The following is a 5,559-nucleotide window of genomic DNA, read 5'->3' as shown; positions in this document are numbered from 1 at the left end:
AACAGCAACATCCAAGGGGAATCAAATTTTGAGAGCATGTGCGGTTAGAGCAAGTGTGATCTTATTTATGTGTATACATTGTTGTATTTTCCACATATGTATATCTAGTTCCAAGTCGAAAGCTATGAGTTCACTCGAACCTACAAAATGTGCGCCCATGTATTAAGGCCATCAACATGCCTCGTGCAACGATCATCTCACGTTGACAGTGCTACAAAACAACTCAGCAAAAGCTCGATTTATAGCTGGATCTTGTAACCTGGAGAATGTTTGGCATAGTTCCTCGTTGATGAGGGTAACATCACCATTTCCTAATTTGTAATATTCAAATGAATGTTACTGCTTGTCCCAATTTGGGAATTTATTCAATGATCAACATCAACTTGCTAAGCACTATCAGTGTTCTAGTCCGTGAGTTTCCATGGTTTGATTGATTGGACTGCCCCATATAGGAAAAATTATGCTCTACGTTCACCAGAAGAAATATTTACATGCTTTAACTCATATTTTGAGTGGTTTATTCGGTATAGCTCATATTTGTGTATAAACACATTATATACGCTATATTATACACTCTTACGTAAGGTTGATAACATTAACTCTAATACTTTCTCTGCGGCTATAATGTTTGTTGTATAATATTACATAACTGAAAATAGCACTACGAGACTAATATTTTATGTTGGGCTCGATTTCTGTAAATTTTCCCTTTCTGAACCCACCTCAAAAAGTAATTTCATTTCTTTCTTTTTCTTGAAGGAAATGGAATTACAAAAAGCAAAAAAAGAGAGGAGGGAATTAGAGAGTCAATAGACCACAATTTAAATCACAATAAATATGTCCTTCGAATTGTTATTCAATAATTCTTTGTAAAATAAAGGACATTCGAACTATAATTTTTACAATTATGAGAACGCTATTTTTCTTTTTTCACTCTGTTGAAGATTTTTTCAAATTGGTAAGGTATAAGTACCACTAGCTGTACATTGTTATTCTGATTAGTGTATTTATCAGTTAATATAATTCAGTACCTTCACATACTTTTTTTTTTTTTTGAAAAAAAAAAATGGAGTTAAACTATTTGGGTCATAAAAAGAATAGAGAATAATAAAAAGCAATGTGTTAATGGGTTCTTGTCAAAATATCTGAACATAATTTTCTGTGTCTTTGTCATTAAAAATGTAAGGCATTTCTAAGAGGTTCACTTGTTTAAAATTCTTCATAAAAGATTCAATATGTTTTCAACTTTTTGGCATTTTCTACTAGTCTTATAATTTAACAGGATCCTATACCTGCTAAAGGACCTACGTTGGGGAAAAAAGGTGTCAATTATTACTTTAATTCATTCTTTTTTGTGTTTGATTTGAAAGCAAATCATACCTTTAATTAATTCTCTTATTATTTTATTTTATTTTTTTCAAGTATGGTCAAGTCTTGAGAATATTTCTTTTCTTCTTTTTTGCTTGTAAAGGAAGGAGTTGTTTGCATCATTCTCTCATGGGAAATGTCTTATAGATTTGGGAATATATCGAAAATGATTTTTGTTTCTTATAATTGTACCAATTGTAGGGTCATTTTCTATAATTATCTGGTTTGAGAATTTTTCCCAGTTGGCAAATTAAAGTCATTAAAAGAATAAAATTCTAACGAATGGACAATATCTTTCCCAATTTGAATCAAGTGTTCTTTCTTGAGCACTATAAGAAGTATTTTATTTATTTTTCTTATTTATACTTCAGGTTTTCTTTTCTTTGCTAAAATTAATTGTATGTTTGCTTTATAAGTAATATGCATCCTATCCACCTCCATTTTGGCACACGACATATTTGTTTAATTTAAAAAGAGAATCATTAGTTTGACCGACGAATTATGTGAGAGAATAAATCATTCTTTTTTTTATTTGAATTTTGAACCAAGATTTTTGGAAGTAATATTCAGTGATGTGCACTGAGATTAACTTATAGAAATATGTAAATACATAGATAATTGTATTTTAAATCAAAATAAAGATACATGATGTGCGACTCATTGTAATGAGTTCAACTGAATTCAATATTTTTAGCATAGATATACATGTAGACATCATGGATTTTTCCATAAACATGACATTTCGAAGCCATAATTATAAAAGTTTAATGGGTAGAGTGATAAAATTATATAGGTTGAAGTGAAAATTCTACATTCACCTATGTAGAGACATACTTATAAATAGCATATTTCTTTTCAAGACTAACAAGTAATTTAAAGCAAATTATGCACTAATAAATTAAGATTTAGTCAAATATGCAATAGAAGAAGATATCTCTTAAGATGCCTTTCTAAACTATGATTATATATGTTGCAATGATTTTCTTTTGTTAGATAAATATTATAATCATACCATCCTGTTTAATTTAGGTGTCAATTATTCTAAACATCTCTTTTTCCAATCCAAGCTTGTGGAATCTATAACTGCTAGCTTGATTATTGAGTATTTGAATAATTTAGCGCACTTATTTTAAGAAATGAAATTAATACTGCTATTAAAAAGATTAAATTCCAAACTTTTTTTGGTTTTGTTTTGGTATTGTGCTTGTCAATCTCTTAGGGAAGTTATACTCCCCCCTGCCCTAATTAATCAGTGATTATATTGATGGTAAATTCGAGAATTAAATGATCGATACTGCTAAAACAGAAATAAAGCAAGAAATCATAAAAGGGTGAATTCATAATTTAACAATTGATACGTCATTAAGTTAAAATCCAAGGGACAATATCGCGAAGGTCAAAAAACTTGAGGTGGCATAAATGGTAGGTTACGCTACAACGAACAATACCTTAGGGTCGTTTGGTTTGAGGTTTAAGTAATCCAAGGGATAAGTTATTCCAGGATAAAATATAAAGATCAATTGAACGAGTGTTTGGTTGGAGGGATTAATGAATGGTGGGAAACTTATCCCACCATTTACACCATAGTAATGGGATAACTTATCCCATATACATGGTGGGATAAGTTATCCCGGATAATCCCGGGATAACTAATTCCGGTATTACTCATCCCGGGATAACCATTTCCCAACCAAACAACCCCTATATAGTAAGATTGTAATTAGAATATGCTCAATGGCGTTTTGATGCTGTCTCCTCAATCTTATTGTGTATATTTATGGGAAACATTTTGATTTTGCACCACAATAAGAACTGGACGAGTTGAACTTTTTCCCCATAAAAGTTGAACATATCACGTTATTAAAACAAGGTAATGCCAAAGAAATTGAAAAGATAGTTCATCAAACTATGCTACCTTTTGTAGTAATGATTGTAATATTTTGTACAAGATGAACATTCAATATCAAATATAATTGGGTCATTTTAGATGACTATTCATTACTAGCTAAGTAGAGCATTTAAGACTACTTGGAACACAGTACACACACTAGTTACCATCTACCACAGTATACACCCGTCGTCACAATTCACGTGACAATCTTTCCCTTTTAATCCGTTCAAAAAATTACTCCATCCTTTTATAATTAGAATAATTAATTTTAAAATTTCATTTTATTTCTAGTGAAATGATTTACAGTTATACAAATATCTAAAATTCATTTTAGAACATAAATTTAAATTTATTTTTTAAAACTTTGTGACAGAGTAAACTGTGCCATATAAATTGAGACGACGAAAATAACTAAATACAATACTCCCTCCGTCTCAAATTACCCGTTCCAAATTGAGATGATAAATTAATTAAGAAAAATAATCAATAATATGCCTATCTTACCATAATACTCCTATTAAATGATATTTACATTTTAATTTGAAGAAAAAATAATTAATGTAAAGTGTAAAATATAAAAAAAAAATTGGCTCTTGTTGATTAATGAAAAAGACAAGTAAAATGAAAAATCAAATTAAAAAATTTGAGACGATTAATTTGATACGGAGGGAGTATATTCTTTAACAAAGCATCATATATTTTAGCATGAATCATGAATACTTACTAAAGTCAAATGTGATTTCTTGGAATTAGGTTTATGTTTTACTACTTCACTGGCATTTTGTGGCTCAAAGTTGAGTTAGGTTACTGAATGAACATGTTGACCCATTTCTTTATTAATCAATGCCAAATCATGTCAATCCAAAGATAGCGACGTTATTTTCGTGTCGGTATAGTATTAATTTTTCTCGTTTTCATTTTCCTCCTAATATTTGTATGTATCACTTTTTGTGTACAAATAGTAAAAAAATAATAACTCAACTCAAAATTAAGTTCGAATATGTGTCCTGTTGGTATTATGTTTAAAGTCAGACTCTGACAGAGACCAACTTTTAATTATTAAGTTTGAATTTGAACTTTGCCTTCAAATTTCATAGCATCTTAAGCTTTGATAGAGCTCTACTTTAGTCCCAAAGCTTTGAAGAGAGAAAAGATTGAAGCAACAACAACAGATTCGATCTGAAGTTTGTCAAAATGACTGAAACTCTATATAACTTTTAAAAGATAAATATGTTTTGAATAGGGGTGTTACTGTTGGGTTATTAAGAAGTGTGAATGAAAAATGAAAAGATGGTATTTTTTCTCAGAATAGTAACTGAAAATCTCTCACAACAGCCATGTAGATAGGAACCAACAGATCATTTTATCTTTTTCCTAATTTTCCTAATTTTTCTGTAATATTGAATAAGTGATGCATTTTATATTATTAATATTATTATTTGTTGTGTATATCTTAATAGGTAGATTAGAGAGAATATAGGATTTGTATTAATCCTTTAACAGGATCCATGTAAATAGTGACTATATAATAACATCTTCCTCCCGGTGGAAGATTTTAACTGAGAGTCTGCGAACGCCATTATTCTCTCATCTTTAATACGTTTATTTCTCTACATGGTATCAATTGTCATCGATCCAACATGGTTGATTCCACAAACACAAACAATAGTCTTACTCTCACACAAGAATCATCTTCCAATAAGGTTACTTATTACTTACCGAATCTCTCTTTGAAACTTGATCAAATTAACTTTCAGATTTGGAGGAGTAATGTCATGAATGCTCTTCAAATCTTTCGTCTCCATTCTTTTAATTTGTTCTATCCTACAATCCACTACCCGTTACTGTAACGTCCCAAAACGACTCGGCTGAACCATCTACGGTTGTTGATCCATCATGGTATTTTGACTCTGGTGTTTCTCATCATGTTAATCCAGATTTGACACAACTATCTATGAACTCAGAGTACAATGGAGGTGATCGACTTGTTTTCGGTAATGGTATGTCACTAAATATTTCGTATATTAGCAATAAGATTTTGTCTGCTAAACCTAAACCTATCACCCTATCCAATGCTCTTGTTGTTTCTAAATTAACAAAAAGCCTCTTAAGTATTTTCAAACTCACTCGTGATGATAACATCCTTGTTCAATTTCACGCTAATGAGTACTTTGTGAAGAATCCGCAGGGTCAAACAATACTTCGGGGAGTCGTTGATGATGACTTGTATCGCGTCATTCCATCGCCTACATCAAATTACACTAAACCATCACCCATGGCCTTTCTTGGTGAACGCACTA

Source organism: Capsicum annuum, chromosome 6, assembly GCF_002878395.1.
Source record: "Capsicum annuum cultivar UCD-10X-F1 chromosome 6, UCD10Xv1.1, whole genome shotgun sequence".
In the NCBI taxonomy this organism is placed as follows: domain Eukaryota; kingdom Viridiplantae; phylum Streptophyta; class Magnoliopsida; order Solanales; family Solanaceae; genus Capsicum; species Capsicum annuum.
The sequence above is the reverse complement of the archived record's forward strand: the minus strand, read 5'-3'. Positions refer to the sequence as shown.